The 26,411-nt window shown below is 39.7% G+C and overlaps 1 pseudogene; it reads left to right on the forward strand.

The window, feature by feature from the left end:
* Positions 1–25,834, forward strand: part of LOC114895867 — a 106,103-nt pseudogene extending 80,269 nt beyond the window's left edge.
* The last annotated feature ends 577 nt before the right edge of the window (positions 25,835–26,411 follow it).

Consider the following 26,411-nt stretch of genomic DNA (forward strand, 5'->3'; position numbering starts at 1 on the left):
CTTCACTATATTAATTATTCTGAATTCTTTTTCTGGAAGGTTGTGTATCTCCACTTCATTTAGTTGATTTTCTGGGGTATCTTGTTCCTTCATCTGGTACATAGTCCTCTGCCTTTTCATTTTGTCTATCTTTCTGTGAATGTGATTTTCGTTCCACAGGCTTGTAGTTCTTCTTGCTTCTGCTGTCTGCCCTCTGGTGGATGAGGCTATCTAAGAGGCGTGTGCAAGCTTCCTGATAGGAGGGACTGGTGGTGTGTAGATCGAGGTGTTGTTCTGGTGGGCAGAGCTCCGTAAAACTTTAATCCACTTGTCTGCTGATGAGTGGGGCTGAGTTCCCTCCCTGTTGGTTGTTTGGCCTGTGGTGACCCAGCACTGAAGCCTACAGGCTCTTTGGTCAGGCTACTGGTGGACTCAGGGAGGGCTTACATCAAGGAGTACTTCCCAGAACTTCTGCTGTCAGTGCCCTTGTCCCCACGGTGAGCAACAGCCACCCCCCGCCTCTGCAGGAGACCTGCCAACACTAGCAGGGAGGTCTGGCTCAGTCTCATATGGGATCACTGCTCCTCCCCACTGGGTCCTTATGTGCACAGTATTTTATGTGTGCCTTCTAAAAGTGGAGTCTCTGTTTCCCCCAGTCCTGTCAAAGTCCTGCAATCAGTTTGATTCTCTGGGAATTCCTCCTCCTGTTGCCAGACTTCCAGGTTGGGAAGCCTTATGTGGGGCTCAGAACCTTCACTCCAGTGGGTGGACTTCTGTGCTATATTTGTTCTCCAGTATGTGAGTCACCCACCCAGTGGTTATGTCTTTTGACTTTATCATGATTGTGCCCCTCCTACCGTCTCATTGTGGCTTCTCCTTTGTCTTTGGATGTGGGGTGTCTTTTTTGGTGAGTTCCAGTGTCTTCCTGTTGATGATAGTTCAGCAGTTAGTTGTGATTCTGGTGCTCTCGCAAGAGGAAGTGAGCGCATGTCCTTCCACTCCACCATCTTGAACCAATCTCCAGAACCTATAGATTTTTAAATGACACAAGTGATGAATCGAACTAAATCCTCTGTGTAGATCCTAAGAAACAAACTGAAACAAAAGAAAACACTTAAGTGTTTGAATAGTGATAGTGATAGGGAGGTTTGAATAGTGATAGGATATTTGGTAATATTAAGGAAATGTTAAAGATTATTGTGAATTTTTCTTTTAGATGTGAAAATGTATTGTCATGACTTAAAAAGAACTGCTGTCTTTTAGAGACACACTCTGAAGTATTTAAAAATGAAATGATATGTCTTGGATTTGCTTTAAAATTCATGGTGGATTTGCCATGAGTTGATAATTATTTAAGCTGGGTCTTGGGTACATGCATGATAGATAGACTCATTTCTCTATTTTTGTATGATTTAGACTTTTCCATAATAAAAAGTAAAAAAAAACCTGTTTTTTGTTTTGTTTTGTTTTTTAGCAAAATACCTAAATAGTCCAGTATGGTTTTCTTATATGAAAGCTTGGTCTGGAATTGAGCACTTGTCATTCATTAGTCAATTATTTGCTCTATCAGTTACATATGCTCTTTCCCAAACCACTCTAAAACTTAGAGGCTTAAAATAACAACAGTCATTTATTTTGGTCCCCAATCTGCAATGTGGGCAAGGCTGGCAGGGACAGCTCTTCTTTGTTCCATGCAACATCTGATGGGGAAGTTAGCTGGGGTCTGAAGGATTTACTTTCAAGATGACTCGTTCATATTGGCTGTGTTAAAGAAAAGACTATTCAGTGACATTTGTTAATGTTGGTAAGGCATAGTTTATTCAGGACTATCACCATAAGGATGGGAACTATTGCAGTGGGCTTTAACACTGGGGGAGAAAGTTTGGGCTCAACTCTGAATACAGCACATGCAAGTGGAAATTTGTAGCCAAGGAAAAGGGTTGAGGGCAGTGGATGGAAATTTACTAAGAGGAAACATCAGTGGTAAGGGAGATACTGGCTAAACTAACCTAACAGGATTCCCACTGAAGACAGGCCAGGGTGATCAGACATCACCTGGGTAATGATGGCAGATGAGAAACCTGATCAGATATCAAGGGTGATCAGATATCAGGGGTAGAGGAGGTTCTGGTTAAACTGACTTAGCAGGGTCCTTCCTAAAACTAGATTTTACAAGGAAGTGCACAGGCAGGCCCAGGAAAAAGTTCAGGAGCCTGACTAAAGTTTGTTCAAGCAAAGAATCTTTGTTAGCTGGCAAGATGGTGCTGGCTGTCAGTTTAGGAGTTCAGCCAGGGCTGTGAGCTGGGGCCTTTAGTTCCTTTCTATATGAGCTACTTGAGCTTCCTAGGGGTATGGTGGCTATGTTCCAAGAGCAAGAGTCCCAAGAGACAGGAATTAGAAATTGCCAGTTTCTTAAGGTCTGAGCACAAAAGCACAGCAGCATTTCCTCTGGCTGTGGGTCAGGCAATCACACAGACTAGATTCAAGAGAGAGGAACATAGACCCACCTCTCAACAGGAGAATGTCAAGAATTTTGAGTCCATGTTTTAAAATTGACCTACCAGGCTTCTTTACAGTCCATCACAGAACCTCAGGACAGGTGTCAAACTATGGAACTGTCTTATGGAAATGACTAGAATGAATGTTACTGATGTTTGGGGCTGGAAATATAAGTGGCTCTCCTGACGGTAGGCCCGGCCTACGTGTACAGATGAGTGTAGTCTTCACATAGATAGCATTCAGGTTAAGGTAAGAAAGGGTGAAACGAATCACTGGAATTGTTTGGCATGGCTGGAAGTTAAATATGGAGGCAAGGAAGGTAATCTATTGCTGAAGCCCTGAAAGTAACTGCCCTCCCAATATCCCAGCTGAGTCACAGAAATGTCCTCAACTGGCTGGGCCATCAGGAACTGGCCTCTCATTCCTTTTTTCTACTCTAGTTTTGTGATAGTGCCAAGTAGTCACTGCCACCCACTTTTGCCCATGAATGTGGATAGAAACGGGATTTGGAAGTAGGGTGACAGGTTGACAACGGACACATTTTTGGACCAGATCAAAGACTAAAAAAGTGACTGGGGCAAGTGTGGGTAAAAGGTAGGGGGTAGTTGGTGTACTCCTTGGTTTATACCAGACAATGAAAAACTTATATTTTCCACCACAAGCCTGAACACATTCATCCACCTAAAGTGTTCTCAAGGTTAGAACCACAAGTAAATAATGATTTGAAATATAAATTTTTCTTCTGAGACTTTTTTAGGCTAATTTTTAACTATGTTTTGTGCCAACCATATTTTCTGGGAATCTTTTTCCATTTAACTGATTTCCATCCACCATTAAGGAATTATTTTAATTGATACATTTGCTTTGTTACCTGCTTCGGATGGAACTGTCATTTTAGACACCTCTAGATTCAGTTGTCCGTTAGACATACATTAAGTATATCCCATGAATTGTACTTGGCCTTAGAGATCCTGGCTATTGAGATTTTAAATGAAAAATATATTTCATGAGAGAGGTCCAACAATGCTGTGGGAACACAGTGAAGAGGAATAAGCTTTGCCTTGGGAAGTTGAGGAAAGCTGCATAGAGCAGGTGACATTTGAGCTGAATCCTGATGGATGGGTAGGAACCCGCTAGTTGGAGAGAAAAGAAATAACATGTTCAAATGTCCAGAGTTGTGAAAAATTCATGGTATGTTGTGTGATAGAGAGAAGTTTGATGAACTGACTCAATGGGGAGCAATGTGATTGGTGAGGTGCTCTTTCTCTTGTCATTTTTTTTTCTGATCTAGAGTGAGAAGAAAAAATTCTGGAGAAGTAAAGCACTCTTCATCACAGACGAAAATCAGCCCCAGTAAGAATCCCCCATGCCTGTCTTGGGTACTGTAAAGAACCACATATGCTGTACCAAGGAGTTTGAACTTCCACTTACAGGCAAAGGAGTGGGTGACTTTAAGCAGGTGGATGAAATGATCGTATGTCTTGGACAAGGCAGTGGCTAGGAGGGGATGGGCTATATAGATGTGACAGAAATGGAGGACGCAGAGTCAACATAATTTACTGTTTTATTGTTTAAGGAGGAGACTGAAAGAGAGAAAGGGAGGCATTGAGTTTGGACACTTGGTACTATGATGATGTCGTTTGCGGACAAACAAGGAGGAGATTTTTGGAGGAGTGGGCAGTGAAAGAGACGATGGGCTAGTGCTACCTGAAGAGTCTGAAGTATGTCCAGGTATTGTTATGGGTCAGATGCCCAGGAGAGGTCACGTTGAAGTTTGTGTGCATGTAGGGCAGTAACTGTTGAAGTCATGGAAACAGATATCTTTTAACATTCTTTTCTTTCCAAAATACTTTGAACTTAACTCCTTCATTCTATTTAAGATAATGCTTGTGTACTTTACGTATCTTTCTGGACTTTAAATTGAGTTTTAAATAGATTCTGTACAATTTGGTTGATTTGACAATATATCAGTACTTCTCAGAACGTTGCTTCCTGATAACTCTTTTGAAGATGGTTTGGGGAAGTCACGTCCTTTTAATGGTTATATACTCTCCTTTTAATCTCCGGGTTCAATGGTGCTTCACCCGTTCTTACCTCATTCCCTTGACAAACATTTTTTTTTTTCTTTCAATTTTCTCTTTCTTTTCATTCTCTTGACTCTTACGAATGATTATCTTTAGTCTAAGGCTTTTCTTACTCTGTTGTATGTCTCAGAAACCAGTCATTCTTAGTCATCTTAAGATTTCTCTTTAAGAAATGCTTCTTTCCTTTTTCCATATTGGTGAGCTGTCCACAGGCCTCTGGTTACTATTACTTGTTTTGGAATTAAATGAGTTTACATTGTTGAAGAATTCTCTGCAACCTATCGCCATTATTCATCTCCTTATAGAAATGCCAGTAGAAGTTATAGGAAAGTTGTAGCTATTATATGCTGTGCTCCACTGGGCATGTTGGTTTCAGTAGCAATAGCAGCAGTAAACAAAGACCTGTATATGTTCCAAGTACAACTTTAAGGGTGATATATATATATATATATATATATAAAGTCACTTGATACTTACTGCAGTACCATCAGGTAGGTATTATTATTTTTCCCACTTTACAGCTGAGGAAAGTAAGACACATCGAATATGATGTCCAAGGTATCCAAACTAGTGAACAGTCAACAACCAGATTCCTCTCTGTACACCAAACGTGCCTTTTGCTTCATCACCTTGGTACCCATAGGTTGTTCTTGTTCAATCATAGTGTCTTGCAAACATGCAGCACTGTTTTTTAAGTACTGTGGGTGCTTGGCACCTTTTCTAAAATCTAGATAATGTCACAATCACATAAATGCAGTAGGTAGTCTCATTTACCTAGGTCAAACTCACAAATACTATGGATGAATTGTCATAGGAAACAAGTCCTTGAATTTGACCTCTGTGAGCTCCATGTATGCTCATCACCTGTGGCTTTTTCTCCTAAAATCCCATGTGGCTGAGGAACTCTTATTGAAACCTCATTCAATGATTTAGAGGAAGCCAGTGAACACTTCCTGTTAACTCTGCCTTCCCAGTGTCAAAAATATGCAAAAGCATAGATGAACACCGTGATGTTTGTTGTCTAAGACACTTTTATGAAAGTATCTACAGAAACTACCCTTCTGAATTATCCTGAGGATTTAATTGGGTGGGTAGTCTATTATTGGTCATTCTGATCACAGCATAAATTATTATGACCACTAAGCCCTGATCAGTATTATGAAGATTATACTTCTTTTTGTTAGGTGGCCAAGGGCAATCTGTTTAAAATATATTCCCTGATGAATATTTCATATTCTATCACCGTGCAGCCAAATGACACTTCTGTGTGAAAATTTGGAAATAGCAAATTTACTATTTTTTGGAGAGTCATGGTAATTAATAAACATGACTTTTTTTTTTGCAATGTGTCTATTATGCTTAACTATTTAAGAAAAATCTTTGCTTTTTAATGTCTTTTTTTAAAAAACATCTACATACAAAAATAAACTTACTGTGCCAATATATTGCACTTGACCAATTTCAGTTACTGGTTATGAGAGAAACCATTTCAAGAGCAGTATCAAAATTCTATACATTCTATGAATTGTATTTCTGATGATGGGAGTTGAAATGTGAATGGTCAGTAAAGATTTCCTCTATTTTCTGATTCTATCAGCTGCGTTAAAGGCAAAAATCATGTGGTCCACTTTCTTATTATTATAGGAAACAAGATCATCTAGACTATTTTTCTCTCTCTTTTTTAAATCTTATGATTCTCCAAAGTATATCAATCACTGCATTACATCTTATTTTTCATTAAAAAAAATTGCCAGGGGTTCTTTTTCAATTTTGGTCAAACAACTCTGTACTTGATTGCTTTAGGTCAAATCCACATAGAGTTTCTGAAGTGGGCTCCACACTGTCTCCATACCTGAGAGAATACTAGATTTCCTGCTTCCTCATTTACATGAGTTCTCAAAGTCAGCATTTTGCTAATGACTTATAATGAAAACGATCCTTTTAAAAGGAATGTCTTGCTATTGCTATGGGCAGGAGGCATTTTGGGTGACTGAACAGTTTAAGCCATCTTTCTATTTGAGAATAAATGATGAACGGGAATTTGAATGGGTTACCAAGTTATAAATTAATCTTGAGGTACTCAACTGATTGTAAACCACCTGAGCTTTCCTCTCAGCTTTTAAATCATATGATATCAATCTTTGCTCATTTTCCTCTGGGTAATTTGTTATTATGCTTATGGTAACCAACTCCACGAGACATTAACCGGCAATCCACATTACCAGTGAGTATACATTACAGTGCTAAAATAAAAATAAACTCATTGAAGAAATAGCTGGAGACCTCAACCATGCTTTTCCGTCTGCAAAATGGCATGACAGTTTGGGGATTTGTAACTGAAAATAAATTTAATTATGTCACTACCTTGCTGCTGCTAATTAGTGCCTGAGATGTGTATCAAGAGGGCAGCACAGACCCGAGGTGGAAAAGAGGGCTCATTACAAAGCAGGATGAAGAAGTGGGCTGCCTCTCTCACTCTTACTATCTGAAGGAACATTTAAATTAGATCCTGGAAATTCCCTTTTCTGTTTATATTAGCGAGATATTTTTGTCTTTTCTTTAGTGGAATAGGGAAACAGCTTTATAACGTTTTGCATCGCCTGCATGAAATGTTTTGCATACCTGTAACCTTTCAATTAATGTTATTTATGTTTCAATAAACCGCCATGCTACTTTTCCAGATGTTCTAATCCTTCATGTAAATGAATTTATTAGATCCAGCCACCAGACTCAATGAAATCTGCCAAATTCACTGTCTGGGCCACATACCATGGCGTTTAAGCTATATTTGCATAAGCTTGTTCTGTAAGTGTAATCTTATGGATCATCTGCGGAGTTAAAGTTTCACGAATGTAAATCCCTGACAAATCAAATACAGATGTAGCTTTTTGCCCTCAGGGTTGAGCCTGTCAATTCTCTGCTCTCACATCGACCTCCTCCTCTTGGCTTGGGCACCCCATCCTCAACGTTTGTTTTTTTTTTTTCAAGAAGACTAATCTTTTAAAATTGTTTATGTAAATACATTGCAGGTACTAAACATGGTAGTGAGCAATGGTTGCCCTGATCTTGTTTTCGTCATTCTGCAGACTGAAATAAGTTTGGCAAGTCATTTGAGGGGAGGTGGCTGTACCACCTGGAAAAATTTGCCCTGCCAATCAGTGGATGGCAGACAGATTGTTTCAGTTTGCCTAGAGATGTTTTAGATAAGGAGGAGTCAAGCTCAATAAATGGATTAATGTCAGCCGGCAAATTCCATAACGTGGCCAAGGTAAATTCAATAATGGGCCAATAGGGAAGCGGGGGGGTTGGCTTGAAGAGGCTGGAGTGGGGTTGGGGGAAGGGTCCATCTATTCGTGCCCAGTCTTTTTGGTTATTGTCACAACCTCAGTGAAAGGCAGGCTTCTACTTTAGTTTCAGTGATTAGCTTCACAAACTCTTGACAGGTTTAAGCCCTGTATAAAAAGAGGGAAAATATGACTGCTGAATGTGGAAGGTGTTAGTGTTCTTTGGGTTTGTTTTTGATTATTTTAAAGTCTAAATATGTTTCCTCTGCTGGTGCCCAGTTGCTATTTATTTGGCTTTAGCCTTTGATCCCCCTTATGCTGGCACATCATAAAAAACATATTCCTGCTCAAGTCTTATATTATGTAGTTTGTTTCTGCTCAGGGTGTTCACCAGGCAGGGCTGTACCCACTGAATAAACCTCTCTTTGTTTTTGATAGACTCCAGGTGTTTATCGCTATAAGTTAGTAATGGAGTGAACCGCAAGAAGCTAACTGGAAAAAGAAGGAATTGAGGAAAATTCTGAGTTTGATAACTTAGGAGTCTGCCTTCTGGCAAAACCCTCAAGGGAATAAATAGTCTAAGAAAAGGGGGCCTTGCTTCTGCTTCCTAATCTAGTTGGATGAAATTGGGGTTTTAGTAGGCATAGATGTTCATTCATTTTATTTCTTCTGTGAGTCTCTCTGAAAGTGGCCCACAAGCCTTTTTTCCCCCGTGCATTTTCATCATGGTACTGAAATGAATAATGATGGTGATTCCAGAAGAGATTACTGATATGTGTATTCTTGATCTCAGCTAGAGGGATTAATGCCAGAAGCAATTTTCTACCTGTGGTAACTTTTTCTTTCCTCTTTTGAGGTGGGAGGACAGGGGACAGCAATAATATTGACATGAATGTCTAATAACTAGTGAAAGTAATCAGAACAGTTCCCCTCTTTTCCTTTCACTTTTCAATTGGAATTCTTATTTTTGCATTTCTTTTCTGTTCAAACAGGCATGCTTTTGGGGGTTAGAGGGCAATTTAAGGACATTTTGTGACTGTGAACAAGATTATTGAAAAGTTTGCCCATTTGGAAATGTCTATTTTCCTTTCTCTGTTTATACAAACATATATGGTTCCTTCTGTGTTAAGGATCAAAGCTATATTTTGGACACCTTCAGGACCCAAGAACTAAGGTCAAGTCCTCTTGGAAATGCAAATTTGCTGTCAGTAAACTCAGACTCCTGATTTTTCATAAATTATTTTTTCATCTGGTCTAAGTATTACAGTCTTAGGCATAATAAAAATTTGTGGGCAAATAAGAAGATTGTGGGGTTAAAAAAGCATTCAGACAAAGTGTATTAAAAAAAGATACAGAGTCTAAGGAATATACATTCCATAAAGTACTACTATGATGAAATAAGAAAGTACTACTTTAAGAAAATTTTGAGCATGTGCTAGACATTGTTCTAATATCTTTCCATGAGTTAAGACATTTAATTCTCCCACTGACTGATCTATGAGGTAGTCACTAATATTATCTTTATCTATTGAGGAGGAAACTGAGGCATAAAGTACTCAGCTCGTTTGCTCCAACAACAAGAGAATGGCATAGACAGGAATAAATCATAGGCAGTTTGGCTCTAAAGTTTGGGTTTTGTGCCAGGTTTGTGTAAGATGCAAATAAGAATGGGTTAAATTTCCTAACTTCCAGAAATGTATGCTGCTTAAACAGAATTTCTAGTTAACAATATTTTATTTGAAATGTTTAAGAGAAATAAGCTTCATAAAATGGATAATTGGATGCTAAATGTTCTATTATCTTGCTTGATGTTTTTACCACACAATATATAGTGGGACTGACATGATACGTCAACTCAGAAGTTAACATGTTTGACTTTCTCTGCACAGAGTTTTATAATATCATTTAAAAATTCAATTTGGTGTCTACTTTCCATGTCTAAATAGTGTGAACAATAAATGTCTATATTTCATCTCAACCAAAAATAGTACTCATAGAAACACAATTTAAAGACACAAAAATCTATTCTTACTTTGATCTTTCCAGAGCAATAAGTTGTTTGCCCTTTCTTTCTTTCTTTCTTTTTCTTTCTCTCTCTCTCTCTTTCTTTTTCTGGACTACAGTGTTAATCCGATTGAAAGTCGTCAACCTCAAATTAGATTTTTTAATTCCCCAGATAAAAAATTAAGAAATTCCTATTTCTTTATTATCTTAGAAAGAAAGGGTAGCTATTAAGTAGAAATTGGAAAGAAAATCAGACCCTAAAGAAACTCTTCAGTTAGCTGTCCCAAAGGAAAAGGAATATTTAAGACACCAGCAATCGGGTTGGGCATTTGAGTCCTCTGTTTATGTGCCAATAAAAGGACTAGGTTGGCATTCTTTTAAATGAAGTTTTATTTTATTATTATTATTTTTCTGGCTGCACCACATGGCATCTTAGTTCCTGGACCAAGGATCAAACCCGTGGCCCCTGCAGTGGAAGCGTGGAGTCCTAACCACTGGACCGCCAGGGAATTCCCTTGGTTGGCATTCTTAATAACCACATACCCCTACTTATTGAAAATACATTTTCCTGTTTGGAGCCATGTGGTTGAGAGGGAAGGATTGAGAAGGTAGCAAAAATTTTGTTTTTAGGATGCACTATTTGGAAGTACTGTGTTCTTGGGCCGTCTTCACAGACATTTCTGGATCCATTTATATTCTATTTACAAAGACACATAGTCCTTTTTGGACATGCTCCCACCTCTCTACTCCACAACACACAAATTGTTTAAGAGTGTACGTGAACAATGGCAGAATATGGCATTTCTTTCTTTCTTCTTTATGTTTCTCAGAATATATATGGCGGTATTTACATGTGTGTGGAGCAGGTCTTCAGGCATCTCTGTAAAGGTCAATACAAAGGGGTTGAAATTGCCCCTGGACAGTCCATGCAAGATGCCCTTTTAGGTACCTTGCCGTTCATGAGTTTTACCTGGCTAAAGCTTTTCCCAGGAGTGGACCTGGGCTTAGCATGTAGGTCAACAGAAAATCCGCCATTTAATCAGCTGGAGCCCTATCCAGCAGGCTTTGAACTTAACAATTCTCCCATGGAGAGTACACACAGCTGGTGCCAAAAGACCAAGGGTGGCTCCAAACAAGGCCAGGGTTGCCTGCTCATTTGCACCGTGATGAAGAGTCGAGGAATAAATCACTTCTTCTCTCACTCCAAGCTGCCGCCTACTGCAATGCCTCCCACAACAGTGATAACAACACCCACCACCAGGGCAGCAACACCGGCAGAAAGGTGCACACCCCTAGTCTCTCCTTGCATTTATCGCTGCCTCCCCTTTTCCTCTCCAGCTGCCCAATTCTTATCATAGATTTTTGTCTCAAGAAACAATATTTGGAGAATAACACCCAAAGGATATGCATTTTATCCATGTCTTCAATTTTTCTAACATTTGCCAGTCTACCAGACAGTTGTATACTTTACCAAACTATTTTGTCACCCAGTGGAATTTACTGAACTGTATTTGCCATCATGCCCTCAGTAAGCACTGAGGCAGGTGAGGAGAAGCATTCATAAGAAATGATTGTAGTCTTTTTTTTCTTTTAATTAAAATTTTTTTATTTTATTTTACCTTTGGCTGCATTGAGTCTTTGTTGCTCTGCGTGGGCTTTCTCTGGTTGTGGTGAGTGAGGGCTACTCTTTGTTGCGGTGCACAGGCTTCTCATTGCAGTGGCTTCTCTTGTCATGGAACACGGGCTCTAGGCATGAGGGCTTCAGTAGTTGTGGCACACAGGGTTAGTTGCTCCAAGGCATGTGGGATCTTCTTGGACCAGGGCTCGAACCCGTGTCCCCTGCATTGGCAGACAGTTTCTTATCCATTGTACCACCAGGGAAGTCCCTGTAGTCTTTATTGAATCAATGTTCTTAAGTGTGTTGTTTATCAGTGTCTTCTTTGTGAGTCCCCAAAGAGGTATTTCTGTTAAGCCTAGGCCAGGGAAGGCTGTCCTCCTGAACAACTCGTATATTCCTATCTTACGGACAGGAGGCATCTTATGACTGCTAACTCAACAAATATTCAAGTAAACAAAATCTTCTTAAGATCGTAGCAAGAATATGCAACTTTCATGTTGCTGCCAATTATTTCGTCAAACAAATGAGCTCCAATTCATTTGAAACAAAGCTGTTCTATCACTGATCATGAAACATGCCAAAGTCTTTAAATGCTGTGGGGAAAATTGTCTGGGTTTTAGCATTTCCATTCATGAGAGATATCTATGCTTCCAGGTAGATGAGAATGGTGATGATGATGATTTTTTTTTTTAGGAGATTTTGTTTTTTTGTTTTTTCCTTTTTTAATCTACTCATATGATTTCAAGGATTTTTGCTTTTGGTTAATTAGTAAGAAATTGGAGGTACTGAGGAGGTAAATGGTAATTTAGAAATTCTGTTGTGCTAAGGCAGAGAAATTTATCAAAGTAAAGAAAGAAAATAAATCCCAGGGACTACCAGGCTCCAGAGATTCTACTGTAGTATTGAAATTTTAATTGGCTGATTTACTTTATATCAATTTCATTTGAATCAAAAAGGCATAGGCTTTAAATTGGGAAAGACTGGACTTTGAAAAATAAAGAACAAAAGACTTGAAAAATTAGGGACAAAAATTAACCTCAGTACCCATGGAATAGTGGTTCTGGATCAGCAGCCTCAGCATCACCATCACCTATGGACTTGTAAGAAATGCAGATTCATCTAAGACAATACAAACTCTGGGGGAGGGGCCAATAATCTTTTTAGTAAGGCCTGCCGGTGATTCTGATGCTCGATATAAAAGTTGGAGAACTGCTGCCCTAGAACAAATCTAAAATTACCCTATGATGATGGTACTGAGTCAAACATTCTCTCACCCAGAATGATTATTCATAGGCCTGATCTCTCAGAAGGAATTGTTCCAGGCTATGGTATAAAAAAATACTACTTAAGGAAGTTTATAGCAATACAATCCTACCTCAAGAAACAAGAAAAATATCAAATAAACAACCTAAACTTACATCTAAGCAATTAGGGAAAGAAGAACAAAAAAAACCCAAAGTTAGCAGAAGGAAAGAAATCATAAAGATCAGATCAGAAACAAATGAAAAAGAAATGAAGGAAACAATAGCAAAGATCAATAAAACTAAAAGCTAGTTCTTTGAGAAGATAAACAAAATTGATAAACCGCTAGCCAGACTCATCAAGAAAAAAAAGGGAGAAGACTCAAATCAACAGAATTAGATATGAAAAAGGATAAGTAAAAACTGACCCTGCAGAAATACAAAGAATCATGAGGGATTACTACAAGCAACTATATGCCAATAAAATGGACAACCTGCAAGAAATGGACAAATTCTTAGAAAAGCACAACCTTCTGAGACTGAACCAGGAGGAAATAGAAAATATGAACAGGCCAATCACAAGTAATGAAATTGAAACTGTGATTAAAAATATTCCAACAAACAAAAGCCCAGGACCAGATGGCTTCACAGGCGAATTCTATCGAACATTTAGAGGAGAGCTAACACCCATCCTTCTCACACTCTTCCAAAATATAGCAGAGGGAGGAACACTCCCAAACTCATTCTACGAGGTCACCATCACTCTGATACCAAAACCAGACAAAGATGTCACAAGAAAAGAGAATGACAGGCTAATATCACCATTGAATATAGATGCAAAAATCCTCAAAAAATATGAGCAAACAGAATCCTACAGCATATTAAAAGGATCATACACCATGATCAAGTGGGGTTTATCCCAGGAACGCAAGGCTTCTTCAGTATACACAAATCAATCAATGTGATACACCATATTAACAAACTGAAGGATAATAACCATGGGATAATCTCAATAGATGCAGAAAAAGCTTTTGACAAAATTCAACACCCATTTATGATAAAAGCTCTCCAGAAAGTAGACATAGAGGGAACTTACCTCAACATAATGAAGGCCATATATGATAAACCCACAGCCAACATCATTCTCAATGGTGAAAAATTGAAACCATTTCCTCTAAAATCGGGAACAAGACACAGATGCCCACTCTCACCACCATTATTCAACATAGATTTGGAAGTTTTAGCCACAGCAATCAGAGAAGAAAAAGAAATAAAAGGAATCCAAATCAGAAAAGAAGTAAAACTGTCACTGTTTGCAGATGACATGATACTATACATAGAGAATCCTAAAGATGCTACCAGAAAACTATTAGAGTTAATAAACGAATTTGGTAAAGTAGCAGGATACAAAATTAATGCACAGAAATCTCTTGCATTCCTATACACTAATGATGAAAATTCTGAAAGAGAAATTAAGGAAACATTCCCATTTACCACTACAACAAAAAGAATAAAATACTTAGGAGTAAACCTACCTAAGGAGACAAAAGACCTGCATGCAGAAAACTATAAGACACTGATTAAAGAAATTAAAGATGGTACAAACAGATGGAGAGATATACCATGTTCTTGGATTGAAAGAATTAACATTGTGAAAATGACTCTACTACCCAAAGCAATCTACAGATTCAATGCAATCCCTATCAAACTACCAATGGCATTTTTCACAGAACTAGAACAAAAAATTTCACAATTTGTATGGAAACATAAAAGACCTTGAATAGCCAAAGCAATCTTGAGAAAGAAAAACGGAGCTGGAGGAATCAGGCTCCCTGGCTTCAGACTATACTACAAAGCTACAGTAATCAAGACAGTATTATACTGGCACAAAAACAGAAATATAGATCAATGGAACAGGATAGAAAGCCCAGAGATAAACCCACACACATATGGTCACCTTATCTTTGATAAAGGAGGCAAAAATATACATTGGAGAAAAGACATCCTCTTCAATAAGTGGTGCTGGGAAAACTGGACAGCTACATGTAAAAGAATGAAATTAGAACACTTCCTAACACCATACACAAAAATAAACTCAAAATTGATTAAAGACCTAAATGTAAGGCCAGACAGTATAAAACTCTTAGAGGAAAACATAGGCAGAATGCTCTATGACATAAATCACAGCAAGATCCTTTTTGACACATCTTCTAGAGAAATGGAAATAAAAACAAAAATAAACAAACGGGACCTAATGAAACTTAAAAGCTTTTGCACAACAAAGGAAACCATAAACAAGACAAAAAGACAGCCTTCAGAATGGGAGAAAATATTTGCCAACGAAGCAACTGACAAAGGATTAATCTCCAAAATACACAAGGAGCTCATGCAGCTCAATATCAAAAAAACAAACGACCCAATCCAAAAATGGCAAAAGACCTACACAGACATTTCTCCAAAGAAGATATACAGATTGCCAACAAACACATGAAAGAATGCTCAACATCACTAATCATTAGAGAAATGCAAATCAAAACTACAATGAGGTATCACCTCACACCGGTCAGAATGGCCATCATCAAAAAATCTAGAAACAATAAATGCTGGAGAGGGTGTGGAGAAAAGGGAACTGTCTTGTACTCTTGGTGAGAATGTAAATTGATACAGTCACTATGGAGAACAGTATGGAGGTTCCTTAAAAAACTAAAAATAGAACTACCATATGACACAGCAATCCCACTATTGGGCATATATCCTGAGAAAACCATAATTCAAAAAGACACATGTACCACAATGTTCATGGCAGCACTCTTTACAATAGCCAGGACATGGAAGCAACCTAAGTGTCCATCAACAGATGAATGGATAAAGAAGATGTGGCACATATATACAATGGAATATTATTCAGCCATAAAAGGAAATGAAATTGAGTTATTTGTAGTGAGGTGGATGGACCTAGAGTCTGTCATACAGAATGAAGTAAGGCAGAAAGAGAAAAACAAATACCGTATGCTAACACATATATATGGAATCTATAAAAAAATGGTTCTGATGAACCTAGCGGCAGGACAGGAATAAAGACGCAGATGTAGAGAATGGACTTGAGGATATGGGGAGGAGGAAGTGTAAGCTGGGATGAAGTGAGAGAGTGGCATAGACATATATACACTACCAAATGTAAAATAGATAGCTAGTGGGAAGTAGCTGCATAGCACAGGGAGATCAGCTTGGTGCTTTGTGACCCCCTAGAAGGGTGGGATAGGGAGGGTGGGAGGGAGTCGCAAGAGGGAGGGGGTATTGGGATATATGTATACATAGAGCTGATTCACTATGTTATACAGCAGAAACTAACATAACATAGTAAAGCAATTATACTCCAATCAGGATGTTAAAAAAAAAATTACCACGGACTTCCCTGGTGGTCCAGTGGTTAAGACTTTGCTTTCCAATGCAGGGGGTGAGGCTCTATCGTTGGTCGGGGAGCTAAGATCCCACATGCCTTATGGCCAAAAAACCAGAACATAAAACAGAAGCTGAATTGTAACAAATTTAATAAAGACTTTAAAAAATGGTCCATATCAAAAAAAAAATCTAAAATAATAAAAATAAACAAACAAAAAAAGCATGAAATCATTGTACAAATCTTCCAGCCTCCCCAGCCCCAGGGAAAATATTTCTCAGAGCATCTTCAGGGCAACTGAGCCCCAGTTTTCTACTGGGGTTATTTGACTATTTGCAAACTTCACTGACTTTTCTCCCATCTCACGTCTCTGATTTTCTCATGTAAGTTTCCTGGCCTCACTTTCCCAAATAAACCAGCTGTACCCAAATCTGAGTCACAAGGTCTGCTTTTCAGGAAGTAAGCTGGAAATCAAAAAGACAATGCTGGGCTTCCCTGGTGGCGCAGTGGTTGAGAGTCCGCCTGCCGATGCAGGGGACACGGGTTCATGCCCCGGTCCGGGAGGATCCCACGTGCCACAGAGCGGCTGGGCCCGTGAGTCATGGCTGCTGAGCCTGCGCGTCCGGAGCCTGGGCTCTGCAATGGGAGAGGCCACAACAGTGAGGGGCCCACGTACTGAAAAAAAAAAAAAGAATGCTGTAAACAACAAACACATTTAATGAGACGTAAATTAAAAAGAAATGTAAAAAAAAAAAAAAGAAATTACCAGATGAAGGAAGTATCACTGATCAATTTATATATTCCCCTGCATTACAAGGTATTGATTCAAACAAACAGAGAAGTTATACAAATTTTATGAATCATCAATACATTTATCTCCATATGGTACTTTTTCTTCAAAGAGGGAACAGTTTGCTATGATCTGGTGAGCTTTTCGGTGTGTATGTATTAGCTGTGGCTGAACTGGCTGAACTGTCACGCCCAGAGGTCTCCTGGGGGAAAGGTCAGACCTTGTGATTTAGAATTGCTGAGCAGCACCTCTAGAAACATGGAGTATTCATAAAAATGGAAGTTAATCATACAATACCTATTAATTCTGTCTTTTGCTAGTTTTGAAATTATGAAAATAATAATGTTCATTCTATAAAATAAAAACATTATAATATTTTTTCAAAGGAATATTAAAGTCTCTTATGGTTCCCATCACTTCTCGCCATCTTGCCAAAGTCCTGTTTACTTATTTATTCTTCAGAGGTAGTTACTGTGAAGTCTGGGGGTCTAGTATCTTTCTAGAGTTTTTCCAGCCTATGGAAATGTAAAAATATAACATTTTTTAACACGAATTAAAATATATATCCTATTTTGCTACTTGTTTTTTTTCCATTAAAGCATATTGTGGGACAAGTTTCTGTAGCTAGAATTTTCAGAAAATATAATTATGAAGAATCCATCAGTGTACAAGGTACAGTAGCTCAAGTTGCTGTGTTACGAGAGGATCAAATTATTTGCTCTCTGTAGGTCTATAGTGTGGTTAGGAAAAAAGCACTAATGTTAGCGAATCAGAACAATTAAGAGCTGAATTGCCAGGGATGACTTTATGTGTGGTTTGGTAATGAAGACATGTGAGATATATCAGTTAGGCTTGATTGCCAAAAAGTTGTTTATATAAGAAGAGGCAGTTAAAATGCAAAGAATCAGGACAAGTAAAACAGAAGTGGTGGTGGGATGGTCCTAAATGTTGCAGCTTTTCACAAGCAGGAGCAAAGTCATAATAATAAGAATGGCAGAACTGAGCGAGGCATCTGGAAGGATAAATTAAAAAGACTGGTCTGGGGCTTCCCTGGTGGCGCAGTGGTTGAGAGTCCGCCTGCCGACGCAGGGCACACGGGTTCGTGCCCCGGTCCGGGAAGATCCCACATGCCGCGGAGCGGCTGGGCCCGTGAGCCATGGCCGCTGAGCCTCTGCGCGTCCGGAGCCTGTGCTCTGCAACGGGAGAAGCCACAGCAGTGAGAGGCCCGCGTACCGCAAAAAGACTGGTCTGGAGGGAAGGCGATTGTTTGGGATTAGTGGGAAACCCAGTGGATTAGTGGGAGAGTGGTAGTACATTTGACATGAAGGCAGATGAATTTAGAATTGAATTTAAATGTTTAAATAAAATACTTAAATAAAAAGAAAAATGAAGACATTATGTAATATGGCCAAGAAAGAATATCTTTCCTTTTCACACTTATCTAATAGATACCTCAGCTTTTTGAAAAGCAAACACACATACACACACAGAGCCCTTCCTTTTCAAGCAGTTTCATAAGAAGAGTAATTTTTAACAGTATCTAATTTTGTAGGATGCATATTTCGGTAATTAATATTTAAATTTGAACTAGCATGATTTTATTATGTGATAATCAAGAAACTCAGCTATTGATTTGCATAAGAGTTAAACCCAGGGGACTAGATGTATGGATTTAGAAACTATTTCGGGTATGTGTTGAAGTATAATTTGTATTTATATTTTTTCTAATAAGATGGTTCATTCTGAACCACAATCAACTCACCACTTGTCACTCATTAACTACCATTCATGGTAGTAGTTTTATTTTAAAAATATACAAATGGAATAAGGCATATGTTTGGTAATTTTCCAAGACGAAACTTTTTCTGGCAAAATTATATATGTATATATATTTTTCCTTTGGCCCACAGGATTCCTGAACATTATGGCATCAAAGTATAATCATCGTTGTCTAAGATTCCAGCACTGGATAAGCAGTGTTAGCTGGTTTTGAAACTGACCGAACAGTTAGCAAGATTTGTTTACTTCTGCTTCTCAGATGAAGATCAAATGAACAAATTCCAAGCAAATGGTATAATAGAAGGAGACAAGAGAAAATGAGTAACAATATTCTGCTGCTGACTTTTCCCCCTGTATTAAGATGTGATGTTCAAGGATAAATATGATTTTCCCAAGGAAAGCAGCAGAATGTTACGGAGTTACAAATGTGTATTTTTATGCCCTTAAGCCTTGTATAATGTGGTTGATTATCTTCATAAGAGAAGACAGCACCACACTCTTCATAGGAGAAGACAGAACCTCTCCAGGCTTTATATAATAATAAAAGATGTTGGATGTGTTTTGTTTATTCCCTTTCTAAGTACTATACAAATTTAAATATGTGATTTGTTTAAAAAAATTCTGAAAGGATGAATTAAATCATTTTCAATAGGATGGAAACATCTTAAAGGCAGAAATTTGGAAAAAGCCAAAGATAGCCTCAATCTACACGTACTGCCCAATCTACCTCAGCCTTGTTTTTCAAAATCCAGCTTGTATTTTAGGATTTAAAAGTATTATACCTAAAACTTTCCTCTCTCCCTCTTTCCCATGTTTCTTCCTTTTTTTTTTTTTTTCAAGCTTTAAGCTGTTGAGCATTTGGTCTACAAATCTGGGGCAGTTTATGGGCACCATTTGTTTTGGTCTACTAATCTTTCCCAGGCTCTCCCTATTTTTAAGACACATTCTAATTTGGAGTCACATGGATCATTTATAAGGAAATGCCTTTTTGTAATCCACTTGCCCCTACATATATTTTTATTCGTAATATTTACACAGCTAATTTGACCAGAGGAGAAACTGCTCTTGGAACATGAGTGATTTCTGCACAGAGAACAAATTTAGTTCCAATCAAGATCTCCGTGATTAGGAACGGGTGTGCAGGGTAATTTGGAATTCAGGGCAGCTACCAATGCAGCACACACATAGATTTTTAGAGGTGGTGGTGAACTGTTGAAAAGAAACTGGCTATAAGATTTGAGCATCATTTGAAGTGGGAAAAAAAAAATAGCTTGTTTTGGGGCTTCCTGCCATTTTCTTCCTTTGGTAACTGAAGATTTTTTTTTTTTTTCTGTTTTGGAAAAAAAGTGAGGCACTGAGGACTCTAATCATAACAAAAAATTGTTCCTCTATAAGCAAGGGATATCTGTCCAGTACACCTCAGAAAAATCAGATATAGGAAATTATAGATGGACTCATTGCTAGGATTAGAATAAGAGGAATAGAAGATTACAGTGTTCTCTAATCCAAAATGTTTGATACTGGGTTGTTTAGAACTGTTTTGGCTGCAAGTAATACAAACCTGACATAAACTGGTTTCAGATAAAAGAAAATGATACTATTACATCCCAGAAATCCCAGAAGTAAGTGAGACTTCAGGTCTGGCTAGTTTAGTAACTTGGAGACGGCATTGGGACCAGAGTTCTTTGCACTGTCACACTCTGCCTGGGACCATCCAGGCTGTTTCCTCTCCTGGGTGTGAGAGAACAGCCAGGGGTAGTCAGAACTATCCCTTCCTGGGTCACTTCCAGTGGCAGAGAGACAAAAATAATCCTCTCTTTCAAACAGGGTAAGGATCTTTCCCTTCAGTCTGGCTACACTTTTGACTCCATAGGAACAGTCAGGAGAAAGTCACGTGCTCAGGGACTCAGAGTAGTTGAGATCTACCCTAGGAGCTGGGCTGAGTGTCAGCTCCTGTTTTGTTCATTGCAGTATTGAAATACTATCTGTTTGCTGCCATTTGTGGAAAATATTTTTGTGTGCCACAACTTAAATTTTATTCTTATTGGAGAGAATGAAGTTAGTACTGGGAAGTTAGTACTTTTACAGTATAGGATTGGGAACGGGGAACAAAGAATAAAAGTAATAGAACTATATGATATATAAATTGATTTGTGGGGTTCATCTGGGAAGCCAACCTCCTTTAAAAGTACCGCTTCTGTGGAATAATGCATTCTAAATTAAAAAAAAAATCAACTTCCAACTGAGTAGGCTGTGTTTATTCCCTATATTTAACACAGAGTCTGGCATGGGAATAGGTGATCAATAAATATATGTTGAAAACAAGTATGACTTTGGGAATACAACGCATTTTTAAATTAAGAATGGCTGTCTGGGGGGCTTCCCTGGTGGTGCAGTGGTTGAGAGTCCACCTGCCGATGCAGGGGACACGGGTTTGTGCCCCGGTCTGGGAAGATCCCACATGCCGCGGAGCGGCTGGGCCCGTGAGCCATGGCCGCTGAGCCTGCGCGTCCAGAGCCTGTGCTCCGCAACGGGAGAGGCCCGCGTACCGCAAAAAAAAAAAAAAAAAAAAAAGAATGGCTGTCTGCAACTCAACCCCTCTTTCAAGGAACTTTCATTGGGAGGTACGGCATATATAAGAAAGTATTAGTGATCAATAGAAGGAAGAGTATAATTAAACACTAAATCGAATACTACCAAGAACTCCAAGTATACAGTGTAGCCATTAAGATCTAAGAGCAACAAGGGACAAAGATAGAAATTATTGGCAGAATATGTAGTTTTTGGAAGTTAAAGGAATGTTGGACCTGAAAAAAAAAGGGACAATCAATATTTTATAGTATTTTAAAAACTATAACTTAATAAACTGAAATTTAGAAGAATTCTCACCCTATGTTTGGTAGTTAGGTTCTATAGCTACAGGTGTATGCTAAAAGTATCAATAATAATTTCTTAAATCAAACTGGTATTGTTAACATGTGGTCAAATATTTTTTCAGCCATGTGATTGCAATATGTGTTAGAATTTCATCAGCAATAATTTTAAGAAAAATATTTTTCAGTTTGAAGAACTCACATCGTCAAGGACAATGTCCTAGATGTACTTTCTTTCTTTAGAGCATAGCAGGACCTCGTCATGTTGGAGTAGGTCATTGCCGTTGAGTAATGAATTGAGGAACCTAGGAAGCCTCTCTTGCCTCAAAATATCTCTTCTATTCTACTGTCTCCCTAGCACAGTGTCACCACCAAATAGTCATTCCTTTGAGTCAGCCTATGTGCTCTTTTGAAAAGCTAGTCATTCATCCCTTAATATAAAAATAGCCCTAATATATTCTTCCCTCTCTATAATTAAACCTGGTCACTGGGGGGATTCATTAACACATTACAGTTGACTGACACCTGCCATGAACTGGACATTATGTAAATCTCTTGGTTACAAAGATAGATGTAAGCAGTCTCTCTTTGCTTTTTTTTTTAGAAGCCCATCATTTAGTTAAAAGGCAAGCTTAAACACTGTGATGTGATGGGAGGTGTTGCAGGGACGGCAGTGCTGATACACATACTAGGGAGGAAGCAGTGACTGTTTTGTGAGGATTTGGAAGTGTAGCATAAGGCAGATGGCGAAAAGAAGGCTCTGAGTTTTGGTGGGATGAAATTTCTAGGATAAGGAATAGGGACAGATGTGGCAAGATGAAGTAAAGATAGCACAGGTCGTATCTTAATTATTTAAAAATAATTTTATACGTGAAACCTTTTATTAAAATCATCTCTTAAATTGAGACCTTCGTGTAACATTTGTTTTAAATTTAGAATCAAGACTGTAGTCAAACGGGGGCCGGTCCTCGCGGATGGCGGCGGCGGCGGTGATGACGGCGGCGGCCCGCTCCCTCTGCCGCTTCCCAGGCTGCCTGGCGGGAGCGCTGCTCGGGGACTGCGTGGGCGTGGGCGTCGTCGACAAGGCGCGCGACACCGCCGACCTGACTTCAGTCCCGCGTCAGGTCCAGGACCTGGAGCCGGACCCCGGCTCGTCGGGGAGCGCACGGCCAGAAGCACTCTGCTACACCGACGACACGGCCGGCCGTGGCCGGGGCGCTGGTGCAGTCTCTGCTGGCCAAGGGGGCCTTCGACGAGGTGGACACGGCTCACAGGTTTGCTCAGGAGTACGAGAAAGACCCTGACGGGGTTATGGTGCTGGAGTGATCACCGTCTTCAGGAAGCTCCTGAGCCCCAAGTGCCGTGATGGCTTTGAGCCGTCCCGGCCCAGTTTAATGGCAAAGGCTCCAACTGCAACGGGGGCGCCATGCGGGGGGCCGGCATCTCCCCGGCCTATAACAACGTCCAGGATGTGCAGAAGTTTGCCCGGCTCTCGGCCCAGCTGACACACGCCTCCTCCCTGGGTTACAAGGGTGCCATCCTGCAGGCCCTGGCTGTGCACCTGGCTTTGCAGGGTGAGTCGTCCAGTGAGCACTTCCTTGAACAACTCCTGGCCCGTATGGAGGAGCTGGACAGTGACACCCAAGAAGTGTCAGGTGCCAGGGAGTTGGGCATGGAGGAGCGTCGTACTCCAGCCGACTGAAGAAGATTGGGGAGCTTCTAGAGCAGAACGCAGTGACCAGAGAGGAGGTGGTGTCCAAGCTAGGGAATGGCATTGCTGCCTTTGAATCTGTGCCCACCACCATCTATTGCTTCCTGTGCTGCATGGAGCCTGACCCCGAGATCCCCTCTGCCTCCAAAGGACTCTCATCTATTCCATCTCACTTGGTGGGGACACAGACACCATTGCCACCATGGCTGGGGCCATTGCTGGCGCCTACTATGGCATGGAAGAGGTGCCAGAGAGCTGGCAGCAAAGCTGTGAGGGCTATGAGGAGACTGACGTCCTGGCCCAGAGCCTGCACCAGGTCTTCCAGAAGAGTCTGTGAGGGCCACAGTTGCTGGGGCTCCGCCATACCCAGCAGGACTAACTACAGCTCCGATTGGAAACCCTGGGCTCCCTGCCTTGGTCTTCCTGCAGTGTGGCCGGAGTGCACCCTTGGGGCTGGGGACTCCTTTGGGGAGGTCACTGAACAGTGAGGGAGGGACGGGTGCCTTCTGGTGCTGGGTTCCTGGCTTCTGCAGAGCCTCGGTGCTCCTGGCTCCTCTGTCAGACATAAGGGACCGGGGCCGGTTTTATTTTGGAGCAGTACTTGTGGCGTTTTCCTTTATTATCTAGGACATGGGATTTGGGGAGGTGGAAATGATCTGCAGCATCATTTCTCCTTGTTGGGATTTAACCAATTTGCCAGGAAGCCTGCCTTTGACTGCACAGGGCCCCTGAGTGCCAGGTTTATATGGATCAGGAGGTGGACACGTGAATCTAGCTGATCTAGATGCACACCTGGCCCTTGGCTGTCATGGGTCTTGTTAACAGCTTCCAGACGAAGTCACAGAGCAATAAACAGTTTTTTAAATCCCACCCCCCCAAAAAAAAGATTGTAGTCAATTAATAACCCTTGACAACAGAATGTGTTAAGACAAATATTACAAGATATGTCTGAATTTTGTGGTGATGTCACTCTTGTTCTCCTTCATCTCCCAAATACATAACAGATGAAGGTAAAGTGACAGACATGTACACAAATGATGGTAATAACTGTAGGAGTTGAAGTTACTCATGACTGACAAACCGTCAGAACATTCCTTGCTTTTTTTCCAAATAGTCCTCCTCAAGTCAGCAACAATTTCCTGTGCAAAATACCAGAACAATTTCTCCCAAGACTCAGGCTCACAGTCATCACCCAGACATTATTTCTAAATTATTGTAAATATTAATTTAGACCATAAGTTCTGATGGTAAGATACATGAATGTGTATGTTGATTGGTCAATAAACCTGATTCACAGCACTATCATCAATCATAGATTACATTTATGTGATTGTCAACCCATAAGAAACCACCATCCATGTCTGAAGGCTGAGCTGTAAGACTTACATCTCAAAGCACTTGCAGGGTTCCCAGTCCTCCCTTTAAGTATGAATCATGGGATCACAAGGTTTCTCAATCTTGGTACTTATTAACATTTTGAGCCAGATAATTTTTTAGGGGGGTGAAGGGGACTTCCCTTAGCAACATCCCTTGCCACTACCCACTAGATGCCAGAAGACCACCCTCCCCCTGACCCCACCAAGTTGTGGCAACCAAAAATGTCTTCTGACATTGCCAAATATCGTCTGGGGGGCAGAATTGTTTCTGGCTGAGAACCACTGGGTTACATACCATACCAATAGTCACTCTTCAGTAATGTAATTGATATTGTTTATAGATATATTTTATAGGGCCATAATGTGTTGAAAGGAAGTCTACATATGACTCATTGAGAAAGAATGGCAGACTAACCAGATCAACACCCATAGCCAATAATACATCAGAACTCACTTGACCACAGATGACGGTATATAACTCAATCAGGAGGAAGTGAAGTGGGAGGTGAACCACGTGGTGTGATACAACAGATTTCTTTCTGTGTGTGACTTATTTTCTGCTTTTAAAAGTAACACGAGTCCGTTTTTGAAAAAAAAAAAAAACATACATAGGAGTATGAAGAAGAAAACAAAAATTAGCCCTATTATCACCACCAGGAGACAATGGTTATTGTGGTAAATTATATATTTTTTCTAACGTTCACTGCTTTCCCATGTGATGTGCAGGGTCTTCTCTGAGAGAGATTATTCCTCTGGCCTCAGTGAAGCCAGTCTTGTCCCTAGGGCTTGCTTTGGCCGATGAAATATGAGCTACTTCTAGGTACAGTCTTTAAAATCATCACATGGTTTCTCCTTGGCCCTTTTCTCTCTGCCACAAGAAAAACAAAGTACTAAAGAAGGGATGTTCTTTAAGAATAAATAGTAGGACAAAGAAGACACATGAAGGAGAGCTATACTGACTCTGCTGGCATGAAATTTAACCTTTACTGTTGTAAAAAAAAAAATTTTTTTTTTTAATGTGGACCTTTCTTTTAGTCTTTATTGAATTTGTTACAATATTGCTTCTGTTTTATGTTTTGGTTTTTTGACTGTGAGGCATGTGGTATATTAGCTCCCTGACCAGTCATCGAACCTGCACCCCCTGCATTGGAAGGCTAAGTCTTAACCACTGGACCACGAGGGAAGTCCCACCTTTATTGTTACACCACTAAATTTTAGGATTATTTGTTACTGCAGCATAACCTCATAAAATCTAACTTATAGTATATTTTATTCTAGTCTTCTTATATACATATGTGTGAATAATGAATAAAATATAAATATATTATTTAAAATATGTACATTTCTATACAAATATATATTTATAATTGGGGTAATTTTCACTTTACATGTTTCTTTGTGATTTTTTTTTCTTTTTGATAATTTTCAGGTATAATTATCCCTCTGTAACATGAATTTTGATAAATGCCTGGCATTCCATTGTACTAAGTCAACCCCCCCTACGTTATTATACTTTTACTTTATTTTCAATTAACACTCTTACATATAACATCCCTACACAGAGGTCTTTGGTGCATCTCTGATTATTTTCTTAGGATAAGTCAAGGAAGTGACATTGCTGGGTAAAGAGGGTGAACATTGGGAAGGCTTTTAGTAGAGATCAGAGTTCCTTACCATAATTATCACACTCATGGACTCCGTCCTGGGTGGATCAAGGTGTTATTTCTTCACGTCCTCAGCAACACTGAAGATTGACATAAAATTCAAGAAGAA

The sequence above is a fragment of the Monodon monoceros genome, unplaced genomic scaffold (assembly GCF_005190385.1).
Source record: "Monodon monoceros isolate NGI ecotype Baffin Bay Population unplaced genomic scaffold, NGI_Narwhal_1 Super_Scaffold_15, whole genome shotgun sequence".
Lineage (NCBI taxonomy): Eukaryota > Metazoa > Chordata > Mammalia > Artiodactyla > Monodontidae > Monodon > Monodon monoceros.